This window comes from Metopolophium dirhodum, chromosome 3, assembly GCF_019925205.1.
Source record: "Metopolophium dirhodum isolate CAU chromosome 3, ASM1992520v1, whole genome shotgun sequence".
Classification (NCBI taxonomy): domain Eukaryota; kingdom Metazoa; phylum Arthropoda; class Insecta; order Hemiptera; family Aphididae; genus Metopolophium; species Metopolophium dirhodum.
The window spans coordinates 22,006,317-22,020,971 of record NC_083562.1 but is presented as its reverse complement, the minus strand read 5'-3'; the positions used below and the strand labels follow the sequence as shown (position 1 = coordinate 22,020,971).

Sequence of the window (14,655 nt, the reverse complement as noted above, 5' to 3'; positions counted from 1 at the left end):
TTTGTACCTTACACTATTTTATATAATGATCTCGTTCACAACTTTAAAAGAAAGTTATCTACAGCCAATATGTATCTTTGTATATTTAAAGATACAGATATTGAAGAAAAAATTCATATTGTATAAATGCATCTCTCGCCAATAATCATAACCATAATAGAATAACAATAGAACTCGCAATGCCACCGTTCTGATTGTTAAATTCACTGTTATGGGAGTAAAACAATATTATAACATGTAATTTTTAATGTAAATAATTTTAATATTGTTAAAAATGTATCTATTTTTATATCGCTAATTGGATAGTAACACAAAACTGTCTATTTTCTAGAAAATATATCACTGAAGATTTAGTTGTTACGAGCGGTGTATTCAGAAATGTCTTATGAGGTGGGGGAGGGAAACATAAACAAAAAATTTAAATTAAACATTGTTATAACTTATAAGTTATAACTCATATTTTCCATCTTAAAAAAGAATTCAATAAAAAAGAATAAAATACAGGGAATGGGCCCCATGTACCCCCCTTAAATACGCAACTGATTGTTACGTTACCTACAAAGAACTATTACAGCTTTTATAACGTGTAGTAAATTATACTACACAATATTTTAAAGTAAGTGCCAGCAACGATAATTTACTGCCTGTAACTAATTTAGTTTATGACAAAAGTGTTAATTAAATACGTGGAACATAGATATAGTGAGGTTGGAAATTTGTAATATAAAAATGATAGGGATGTGATATTAGTGCAAAACAAAGTGCAACTTGAGCCACGTTTCTATAGTTGCAAATCAATTTTTTTTTTAAATTACATCTAGAAAATTTAATACTGAAGTTGGTAAATCATTTTTGAGGATATTATAAACTCTGAAAACATACGACAGTAGTTACCAAATAGTTAGAAAATAATAGTAAATCTATTTTTCAAGTTAGCAAAATAAAATTTAATTTTTGACGCAACTTGAAGCGTACCTAGAAACGTTACTTGAAGTGCAACTAGAAACGCAACTGAAAGGTGCAACTAGAACCGTCATTCAAAGTGCAACCAAAAACGTAGCTCGAGTTGCATCTTGAAGTGTCAAATGGCATCTTATAACAAATTTATTGGCCTACTTTAGAAACATAATTTTAATATTTGGTGGTGTTCTATCAACATTACCAACGCTATTATAGATATAGTGGTAATTACACTTAACTTTTTTTTTATTTACACTTTTAACAACCTATGACTAATGAGGGACCTTGTATTACATTTTCTAGTTTTTTGACCAAAGCGTAAAATTATTTATCGACAATAATTTAAAGAAAAATTAAAAAATCTTAAATATCATCTCTATAAATAGATTAAAAAAAATCAAACTTGGCATGGGAAATGATCATATAAACATTTAGTGAAAATTCAAAGTATCGTTATTCGTTTTTGTGACGATTGTTGTCATCGAGGAACTAAAAAAAAAACCTTGCGTAAAATGTCTATTTTTTCCTATTTTTTTTTGTTGTGCCCTCCATTTTTGAATAGTACTAAATAGTAGACAATACTTCGAAGCTACTGATAAGTGATATTATGCAAAATAATGACCGGAATAATCATTTAGCATATATTTCTGCCAATTGTTGTTTCTTGGTTAAAGTAAAAAAAAAAATTAGAAACATCAAATCTAACAATAATTGAATATCTTGCGATAGTGAGAAATGCAGCAAACAAATTAAATGAAGTTCAAGGAGAATTCGGAGCTATAAGAAAAAATAAAATTACATATTCGATAAAAACATTGCTTTAAAAAAATTAAAACTATTAGAGATATTCTTATGAATAAAAATGAAAATACGTCTATAGATATTTAATTCAGAACATATAATGTATTATAAGTATGAAATATGCCCAATTATCCTCGGTCGACGCTCCTTTAGTTGCTACGAGTCAATTTTGTGACCTAACCGTCGAAAATTTATAGTTGAAAATCTCCATAATATATGTACGTTGTATCCAATTGTTTCCAAGAAGACAACAATGAAGATGATTAGATGAATAATTATTAATTAATAATTTAAATTTAAAAAAAAAATTATATAATAGGTACACTTATAATATGGCTATATCTACAACAGGTACCTTTTACCTTTTGTACATGATCATTGATAAATAATTAAAAATTTAATTTAATTAATTAATCGATTTTTTTGTAAAATATTTCATGTTTTTTAATAAGTAGGTACAAATTTTGTCAAAAATAAGAACATACATATTTACATAATTTAACTTTTTATTACATAAAAATCCGCGCCCTATTGATAAACAAGTAGGTACATGTAGTTCAGAATTCCCGGGGGGGAGGGGGGGGGGGGCAATGACCCCCTTCCCCCACCTGCGGGCGCCTATGCGTTTGGCGGAGCCACATATCTGTATTTCATAGAGCCAAACATTGCCCATTTTTGCCAAAAAACTTGATTTTTATTGGGTATAACCCCTCTGTGGCTAAACAGAAAAAGTTATGTATTTAATAACTGCAGTTTTGCATCAAATTTACTTGTATGTAAAATTTGCAGTAATAATAAATTGTTTGATAATATTAACAATGTTGGGAAATTATCACGTGTATGTACTATAAAATAAAAATGAATTCAATCAAATATATATTTATTAAATAAGGGAATTCAATTTTACACGATATTAATAAATAATCAATTTTTTAATTTTATATCTATAAAATAGTTATAGTATACTTTTTTCTCCCATTATTATAGTTAATAATACACCTATGTTTTATGTGTATCGGAATCATGAAATAAATTTAAACTGAAAGTACTTACTTGAAAATTAGAGCATTTCGTTCACAATAAATGTATATAGAAATGGGTTGTACTCATTAAACTTTAGTAATTGAGTACTCTTGAGAATCGAAAATCTAACAGTACATTAAATAATAATTCTTAGGAGATCTACAACAGACGTACACTCGAAGTTAATTTTTCACTTGATGTAGTAAGTAATGTTCAAAATTAAGCAATGTAGTGAATTATAGTGAGTTTATAAAGCAAATGTATTCGGTGGAATGGTTATTCGTACATGCATTTAGTAACGATGAAATGTTAAGACTTAAAAAGGACTTTATGGTTAAAATGGAACCGAAAATGACAAACAAGTTGAGACTGTCATCACGATTTGTCAAAAGTTGAATCTAAAAAGTAATGGTTGTTTGGTTAAGTTTGCTGGGAATCGTTTACGCAACAAGTTATTTTTATGTTATGGGCTGGTAGTTATGTCTAATGGTTATCATAAAAACCCTTTAATAAATTAAACCCGTATTTATTTTTAACAAAGCTTATTTTCGACAGAATAGTTTATTCAGATTTTGTGTTTGGTTGTTTAGTATAATATCAACCTTTGCATCTGCTCACTGCATGCTTTTACACATTCACATATAGTAAAATATAATTGTATTATTTGTGTACCCAAAATTATATATTGTTTACGTGGTTTTGGGAAATGTTTAAAATAAACAATTTAAAAATGTGAAAGTTATGTCAGATACTATTATATGATGATTTATGACAATAAAAAACAGCTGAAACATGCTATTTCCAAAACTAAAAACACGGTCAATATCATTGGTACACGTCATACACAATTCACAAACAATTTGAAACAACAAATATTAATAATAGTAATAATATAATATTGGTCCATATAGAGAAGTGAGGACCAAGGAAATGTATTTTATTTGATTAGAACTGACGAATTGACACTTGTCGTCTTAAAGCCGTCAATAGGTTATTCTATTTGGTGTACATCAGAAGTTAACGTTAATTTAATTAATCAATACGGCCTAAAGCGTTGAACGTATAGTCACGGCAAGAATATACAGATGTGATGTGAAAATGCGGCTTGGTGCTTGTTTTAAAATAATGGGATTATGGCACATGCGAAATAATAATGAGTATAATTTATAATATAATACCACAATTGTGGCGAAATGTGTAAAAAGGCTGTTAAATGAAAAATTATTAAGAAAAAAACACTTACAATGAGTAAATAAAATAGGCATTTAAGTATGTTTTTTTTTATTAAAACAATTTTGAATTACGTTGATATTTTATTCTTTGAAAAGTTTTATTGATATACATTATTATTTATCAATACCTATACTTTATGGTATCGAATGTTTCACCAAATAATTTAAATTCTATAAGTTGTTAGATATAATTGTACAGCTATCAAACAGATATTTTTGTGTTTAAATACAATTTAGCATTAAAAAGGGTGATAATTTATTTATTAATTATATTAAGCCTGCAAAAATCATAAAATAATTTCATAACTCATACAATACATATTTTCAGCATTAAATCAGTTTGTTTAATCTTATTTTGTAATGTTTAACAAAATAAAAACTTTTCAATTAAATACGAAATATCTCACACCTGTGATGTTTTATATTTTCATACGGCTATAGGTTGACATTCAAATAAAATGAAAATAACAATGTATATTCGAGGATATTTTTTCGTTAAAAATAAGGAATCACTGTATCGCAAAAATATCTAGGTATATGGTAAAAACACTAAAAAGTGAATTGAATTAGTATACCTAGTCACATTAGTCATACAACATATAATATTATCCATATATAACCTACATGTTTCTTAAACAACAAAATCTCTGCTATGTAAAAATCAGTATTATAGGTTATTTAATGATTTACACATGTATACACAGCTCTATCACATATCAAGGTTAAATTATTAAAAACTGGAACTATAATTATATTATACCTCATATCATTTATATCAAATCATGATGGTGGTTGATGGAGATTACCATGTATAATATAATATAGTAATTACATAATCATAGAATTATAACTGTGGGTGTACTAATTATAAGAAAATAAAGGTTTGTATGAACAACCACATAAAACATAATACATTTAGTTAACTTTCAGTGTAATGGTTAAAAAATATGGTTTTGTACTCGGTATATATTATGGGGCTAATCACGAAACCAAGTAAGGATGGTATACAACCACATTATATTAAAAAAGGGAGTGAGTGTGAACAAGGGAGAAAATAAATGGAGGAGATGGAATTTTAGCTGAATAGTAATATTATATTGGTGTTGCGTTAAGTTAAGCCAAAAACTTTCAGGTTTCTACCAACAGTGATATTAATATTATGATCAAAAGAATGAGGCAAATAGACGAGATACTTGACGCGGGTACACGCTCGAGTGAAAAGCCAATAGCCATTACGGTAAAACGTAATAGAGTAGAGCAGTAGAGTTGAACTACTCCAGCAGAAAGACATTACGTGACGTTTCTCAAGACCAATCTACAGAAAAAGACAGTCAGTAGGGTAGCTGATTCTCATGTAGATTTTAGTATCGATGGAAAATAAAGCAACTATAGAATTATAAAGATAGCTATCAAGATTAGACTACTGAGAGAATTGAGAAGAGGGTAAGATGAGAGGACTTGATGGTCCACTTGATGGAGAGATTTGAAGTCGTTAAAGAATAATTAATGTTACCTTATGTTTCTATATTAATATAATATAACATGTAACTATACTGATGTTTAGTTATAAGTAGTGGCTTTAAGATAAATAACTAAATAAGTACTCTGAAATTCAATATTTAAGGAAACTAATTTTAATGGGTATACTGCACTTATACTGTTTCCCATAGTTCGTTCTAAATTAATGTTTCTAATATTTTCTACGAACAAAGTAACAATAATCCACAGTATTCCATGTATAATATTTCGGATAAAATTTGTTAAATGTTTTTTAATATACATATTATTAAATAATTTAACTATCAATATTGTCATAATATTATGTACTTAAATTTAAAGATGTTGAAAGCTTGGTTTTAATCGAGCCTCAATCAGAGCCAATTTTTTTTTTGATGGCCATAATTTTTTGTCATAATGAGCAAAATAAAACGAGATGGTTTCATAATAACCGTATAATATATGTTAACAAAATTCAAAAGATGTCGTGGAAAATAAACTGATCAATATTCGTATATCTTTCTTGTAATTGCATACTAAGTTTACAAATTATAATCAATTCATAATTGTATAATCGTGTCGTTCGTTTGTTGATCTAATAAATTAAATCGCTAAATTTGCCGTATTTTATTACATATTATGTTGTAATTTGTAATAACTGTTAAACAAAAATGAATGACATTTATGATGTTGCAATTAATATTATAAAATATCATTCCATGCCATACGTTGTTTGAATACATTTAATATTCACATTTTACAATCAGAACATATATTTTTATATTGTTATAGATATATTATTATAAATATGACAATTTATTTTGTTTTCGATGAAAGCTTAAAATAAAGGATAAAATATTTCACTTTAAGGTTCAAGGGTTAAGAGGTATATTGAAACAATAATTCTTGAACAAAAGTAATATGTATAATTCATGTTTTGGTTTACTTTGATATTGTAAATGACGATGGCACTAAATATTGATAGATTCATATCGTTTTTTTTTTTTTGTTTAATTATTCATAATACCATTTAGCATTTTAATTTACTTTTATATACATGCCGAAAATCACTATTTAACGTGCGATACGTTTTTGTTTTCAATCCTATCTTGATAAACCAACTGTAAACGTAGGTACCCATACTTTTTTATCGTAAAATATTTCCAATTGTTTGTTTACATTTCACATGATATATTATGAAACTTATTTTTCAACCTTCATCACATTTACGTACAATTGTGCACCTTTAAGTCATTGGCCTCGCACTAGGATAACCTGATCGAGAAAAAAAGTTGCATAATATTCGGTACCTACTTATTAATCACGTATACATAAACAAAGACTTATGTTCCATGTATTATAGACCTTACTGAAGAATGCAATGTGACTCGAATTCAACCGATTGCGAGCGACTGAACTTCTCGATCCTAACAATTAACAAGGTTGAATAATCTTATACAATTGTCAATTATAATTATATAATATATATTATAGTTTATTTTATAAGTTTTTGAACACAAATACCATACTTATTTAGTACATTATCTATATAAAAATATATATACATACTATACATCTTAAAATAATAGCCAATGGATAATTGTATACATGAAATAATATTAAAATTTACAACATTAATTATTAGTCTTATTATAATGTTATTTAGTTATTATTTCTTTGGTTAAAACTGTTGAGACAACTTGTTATTAAACAGTCATTTAAAGAAAACTTACAAGCATAATTTTTTATAGTGATATTTCAGATAAGGTTTTCAACAAATTACAGAAAATGTAAAGGTTATTAAACTCTTGTTCCCTAATTATTGCTATTTTGTAGGAACAGCGTTCAGTTTTTTACTCCAGAGGTCTAATCACAAAACGATCTTTTCATATTTAATATTTTAGAAACTAGTTTCAGTAATCGGTAGTATTAAACTGGGTGACCTTCATTAGCACATAGTAATTCAAGTTCGCGATACGTTGTCATTTTATGATGTACTGCGTGTTATATAATATTAATGAATATTATAAATTGTGGTATAGTTAACTGAAAGTTAAAAGTTGAAAATGCACATTTTTTTATTCAGTATAAACTATAAATCATACATCGTTTATAAAAAACTAATAATATTGTTCAAGATAATTTTAAATAAGACAAATCTATGGTAATTTATTCAACTATTAAAATATGAACAACACTGCATTTATACACTTATATAAAAAATATTATAATTATTAATATTATTTTTCCACTAACGATTAAAAAAATATAACAGTAGCTCACCGAAGAGGGTGAGTTATTTGGTGCTACCCCTTAGACTATGTCAAGCGTAAATTGATCAAAAACCAAAATCAATATTTTGATTTTTTCAACCACACTTTTTCTGATTTTGAATACTGTAGATATAATTTAGTTTTGCACTATTATGTATAGAATTGTTTTTATATTATGATAATAATAGCATTTTAGTTATTGGACCACCCCTCACCCCTTCATTTAATCTTGGTAAAAACACTGTGATATAATGATGTAATAATGTATAATAATTTAAATTATCTAAAATATACAATGAAGATAAATTTAATAAATATTGCAAAACTCATATAAATAATATTATTTTAATGATATATTATATCAATGAAGTTAAGTTATATTGCATTTAAAAGTATAAATATAAATACTACTTAAATATTGATAAAGTTTTTGTGATTATGAAATACATTTTTATGAATAAATAAATTTCTTTGTGATGCAATGGAAATAATCATTTATAAACTTTATACACAACGACCATTATATTAAAGTCCCGCTAATTCCCTGTATTTTCTTAATACCTACATTGTAAAATGTTTGTTAATACTTTTTGAAATAAAACAACATACCGACTTATCTAACACTATTTGATCAATTTTATTGATTTTTACAATAATATTTTTGTGATATTATATATTATTTTGTATTGGTTTTATAACAAACTTATATAAACTAGGAACGTTACTTTTGTTTTTTTAATTAAATTGAAAATAACATTTAAGTATGTATTTTTAACAACCTGGACCACATAATGAAATAAACTAAGTTTTATAAATAATAATTTATAAAAATAACAACTTTATTAATAAGTTAAATACTTACATACTTAGATTAATAATTTAAATTAACTATGTATTTTTAACAACTGAATTTTTCCTTTATTTAATTTGTATTTCAAACAAATTGGTTAACATTATTATTTGTAATACATTCCAAGGTCATTGTAGACGGGTTCTATAGTGTTTTGTCAATTAAATACATTTTTAAAAATTACCATTAATTGTTACACTACGATATATGTAAAAAAAATTGGGCGAGATACATAATAACAGTTTCATTATTATAATCTGCAACTGAAATTAAAATAAAATAACTAATTCTATAATAATAATAAATTGACTAGGCATAGTGTGAAATGTATACCGGTACTCTATTCGAATCGATAACTGTAATTGACGATGTTAGAACGGCATTACGTTATGTGGGAAAAGCTCGCTGGTATTTGTATGGATGGAGCTCCAACTATGTTAGGATCACGCTCGGGTCTAGCAACGTTGGCGAAAGAAAAAAACCGTTCAGTATTGTAGTCTACATTATAGATAATACGAAAATAAATGAATATATTATATTAATTAATTATGAAGTTTGAAATACGAGGTTGTATTAACATATTAAATATTATTTAATATAATATCCAAGCTAAGTCAGTGGCATATTTTTGATACATAATTCACGTGATAACACTATAATATCACTAACGTGTCAAAAATATTCATTGGATAAAATTGATTTGTAGAAGTATAAATGAAGTGTGAACATTTTCCACGTATATAGTATATATATATACGATATACCTAGTACTATGATATACATTATACATATTCATACAATTTACATAGTTTATTAATATCTGATAGGTCTACGTGTTACTTAGCAGCTCATAATATTATTTCTAACTAAATTATTTTGTTAGTAGGAAAACCAGAAGTAATGTGCATTAATTTTCATTCTTTCTTTTTGACTCACCACTCACTAAAATAGTTATTTTTAGGTAACTCAGTGATAAGTTGTGTACATTTTTGGAGTACGGATTTGACATTCTACAAGACGTTTATTACGTTTATTAGGAATGAAGCACTTAAAAGTCACGTTGCGTATGCAAAAACGGATGGTCTCTTTGTCGCGTATCATATAACAATAATTAAAAAAATAGTTATTTTGTCCAAAATTCATACGTAACGCATATTACGCATAGAATCTGACATGCCGTCAACCGATCGATGTTAACATTTTAAAATGTTCACTGAATGATGCAGTAGGTACCGTATACCGTATACCTACCTAGTACCTACTCATTGTCTATGCACTGTCCTATAATAGGTGCGAGTTATCCATTCTTAGTTTGTATGGAAATGGGTTGGGGAAGTTTATCAGAGTCAAAAACGTCTCTTGAACACGTTATATTAAATTGTATTTGTATCGCGGAAACCGGGAAACGATATACATGCCAAATACAAAATTATAGAGCACCAGCACCTTCCGTTTTGTATATAGTTTAACAAGCGTAGTACACATCGAGATTTGATATTATAATATTGAGCGGAAACCAGATGTGTTCGATCAGGAAAGGTAAACGCACACAATACCTATATAATACTGTAGCCATGGCTTTGTCAATACTTATTATATAATGTCTACGTAGTACGTCCCGTCAAATATACTTCAAATTGTACACGATGAATCGAACAATAACACTATTTATTATGATGATAATATTATTTAATAATGTGTTTACGACCGTATTATGAACTATGATCACACCGGCCGATGAGTTGACGCACCACATCATACAATACTCATACACCGATTCAAATACTGAAACTGGTGCCATTTTTTTTTTAATGGAACTAAAATGGACGAGTTTGTGAATTTCATACTTCAGCCATAATTATTATAAGTAAGTCTCTTTGTCGTTTAGTCCTGTGCATTTTGTTGACGGTTACAATTTAGTAATAGGTACCTTCGTATAATATCACATTATTACTTTAGTGATTAGTGCTTACGTTTAATGGGACGTGCAATATAAGATATACCAGTATAAAATACTGCGTGACTCGTGTGATACTTATTTTTAAAACTTTAACTAAATAATATCACATTTACTGCAAAGATGGAAATTAATCCGGTAGTTTCCATTTTATTTTACAATAGTTACACATACCGTATAATTATTTATTATACTTTTCGACCGCGGTTTGTTTTTAATGTTAGTAAAAAATATAATATAGGTACGTACTCCGTATTGAGCAATATTCAAAGTAATCTTATTTGATATTGAGTTTTATTGATTCTCAGCAAAACACTGAAACTTCATTTCCTACGTCTTATAATTATTTAAAAAATATTCGGATTGTCTACTACCAATAGTATTATAGGATTACAGTTGACATTAGTGTTCAACTTTAATTACGTTACATAGATCATCCTTAATTAATATCAATTCCATTGTCATCAATGGAACTAAATATATAATTTTTACTATGGAATTCAAAATAATATATATATAAAACAATGGGTGCTGCAGCAATACATTTTTATTAAATATTATTTTTATTCATTCGTACCATTATTTCTACAATCATACGCGTGCATTTAAACTTTTAAAATTGTAATTGAATCGACGATAACTTCGGGTATAAAAGTTATCAGTTATTTTAATAAATCATCCTAAAGTTATCCATTTCCTTGATAATCTTATGTTGTCCGACTAAAAAAAAAGTTATATCACCTGTTAGTAAAATCAAGTCGTACAACTCACAAACCAAATTCAATTGACCATGAAATCTAGACATCAAATAATTGTTCCGGATATGGTTGGCGGTTGCAAGATTATATTGAAATTCCATTCCAATATAATATAAATAGGTATGTGTATATGTGTATTCATGGCAATTTTCTTTTATCGTATAGCATTCGTTTCTTGAAACTTGTTTTGGATTTTTTTACAAAAATATATTAGTATAACTTGAAGTAGTTATAATGTTTAAAAAAATGTTTTGTTTTTTTTTATATTAAATGTACCTATGTATTTGTATTAAGTTATAATAGGAAGTGACTTCTTCGAAAAAGCAATTTACCGTCTTATTCAATTATCAAATATGTTTTATAGTGCATATATGTATTGTGCTCTTGGGTACACATTATATAAGTACATCATTTTTGAAAAATAGTTATATATTAGTTTTTTTACACTACTATAATAATACTCCTATATTTTTAATTTCATATTTTTGTGCTTTTAAACGTTACAAAATATAATATTTTTCTGAACATTTTGACTGACAAATTTCGATCATTGAACAAATATTATCAAGTTTATTATTTAAAGTTTAAATAAAAGGTATAAAAATGCTACAGATTCTTCGACCGGAGATATCCCAGGAATTTTCACTGCATTATTCTGCTCTCTCTTTCACACGAACACTCCGTCCTTTTTACTCGGCTTTCTCGTCTTGGTTATACCTCTCTTTTATACATATTTTTTAATTATTCACGTTCACCTCCACTGTCATATTAACTGGTACTATTAATTTAATCGCCGTAAACGCTAGCTTATTTATTTTATCTTTTAATAACATTTTGTATCTTATCTCATTTCATAGTTTTTAAATTGTTCGAATAATTTTAGAGTTAATTTATCAATAGAAGTGATATTTGCACATTGTACATATACCTATATAAAAATGACATAAATTATCTTATTTTTTAATATTTATAATTAATCATAATAAAATGTATTAGTGTAGAAACCTACATAAAGAGCTTCAAAAAATTATTCCTTTCCAGAATTTGAAATTTAAAACATAAGTAGCTTTTGTATAAAAAAAATTAGTTTAAATCTAATAACAATAAAATTTATGAAAAATAAAGTATAGGTACCTACGTATTTATATTTTTCTCTTATATAAGGAAAATTAATTTATCGATACATAAAAATAAAATTTCAAATGAGTATAATTTATTAGTTATAATTTTATGAGTACATATTTAAATTTGAATGTGTGTATTAATTGACTAGGTACATTTGGCGTGGTATTATAGTACCACTCTATTACACTTATTTGATATGTGAAAACTAATAATATAACACTACTTGTTTAAAATTCGATATGTCTAAAAATATTACAAAAAACATTCTGTCTTGAAATATAAAATTAAAAATATGTCATCATTCAAAAAAGTAGTTAAGTTAAAAACTGTAAACAAGTTTACAAGTTGTAAAAATATATCTGTATTCTTTACATATAAAAAAGATGTCCTAACTAACTAATCAACGGACAGACAAGACAAGTATTGACACTTACATGGTACATGTATCACCATGTAAACCATGTGCACTAACAAAGGATTCGAATTTTGAAGAGAGGCTCAGCCATTGATATGTTGGCTCACGAAAAACGAATATTTTCTTTGTTTTGTAGGGTTGCCATTCGTTACAGAAAATAAAATAGTTATTATAATTTGTTATAATTTTAAACCTGTATTTTATATTTAGTAAAAACCACCCAAATTAGTGCGTTGAAAATATGTGTAGTTTACATTTAACGGAGTTTAAGGCAGGGTTAAACCACTGTTATTATTTAATTTGTCACGGGCAACGCCATAAAAGATCAGTTAGTTTGGATACATTTTTTTCAAAAATGCTGTTTTGAAATGACATTAAATCATGTGAAAAAAAATAATTTAAAAATTTAAATTATCACTGCTTGTACAAGTCAATTATTGAACACACTCTTATGAGAAAAATCACATTATGCAATATTAATATTAATTATTACAGATAAGTAGTGCTTGTCCATCTTGGCAATTATTAGTTTATTCATTTTTGTTTATAAATTAAATGGTTCGATTATTTTGACTCGCGTTTGTCGCGTGAACTTGAATATGTGCCATTATGAAAATAATAATAATATAACGACAACTACAATCATTGTAACATAGTACCATACATAAATAATTTTACTATAGTATTGTACATAATATACTTACACAGTTAAACTCGATTAGAACGTGTAATTACGAGTCTATTCATGTAAACACCAAAATGTGGGTAAACAACTCGTCAATTATATAATATTATAATAATTAATAATTAATATACTAATTAAATTATCATTATTATTATAAGCATTATCATTTATCTTTATGGATTGCAAAGGACCACAATAGTTTTTTTTCATTATTTAAAGTTCTTCCTGTTCGAAATAATAATCTGTTCGAACTTCAAACTGAGATGTCGCTACGGATTAGAATTCTTAAATAAGTACTCAATCCCGTAAGTACAGGCATCATAATATCGTATAATAACATTAAATTCTACACGAAACACTGATATATAAGTCACAGCAAGGTTAAAGATTTATGTCCATCAGTGAGTTTCACGTGATGTGGTGCATATGATTATATGTTATAATAATTATATATATCGTATTACTGGTGGCTATTGGCAAACATACCAGAGGGTTCAGATATTCACTACAGCTAACAAAAAATGGGAGGCTCCGCCAACTCCCACCCACGAGTATACTTTATTAATCATTTTATTTCACTTGTTCGATAATTAGAAAAACGAATCATAATATTATCAGGATACCACAAATAATAATAATTACTATCAAGTTTTATGGATAACGTAATATAACATAGTGCCATGATTTTATTTTTATATTTTTATATTTCATTTTTTATCACACTCTTGTTTGAACATTTAAAATACAAATCAAAATAATAAATATATTAAAAATGAGAATACAGATTTAAAAAACTGACATCGATAAATCAAAATAGCATTTAAGTATAGGAACACTCCTGATACATGATAGTCCTGATTCCCTGAACTATTATTTTTTCTTTTGTCACTTAACAACCTGTTTTTTGGTGTTAGATACAAAAGTATATCGTTCTGTTCGGCTTTTGAATCAACACTTTTTACAGCAATAAAAAAGTTTTACGTGGCCACGCAAGAGTATATATAATATGCTATTGATCGGAAAATACAGCCACGCCATAATATAAATGTTCATGTACAAATTGGAAAATTCTCATTATT

At 26.8% G+C, this 14,655-nt stretch overlaps 1 protein-coding gene across 2 annotated transcripts in view; it reads right to left on the bottom strand.

Moving 5' to 3' along the window:
• The window catches only part of LOC132941889 (diuretic hormone receptor-like), a 52,509-nt gene that overhangs the window by 22,715 nt on the left and 15,139 nt on the right, over positions 1 to 14,655 (bottom strand). The gene's annotated exons all lie outside the window — the stretch shown is intronic.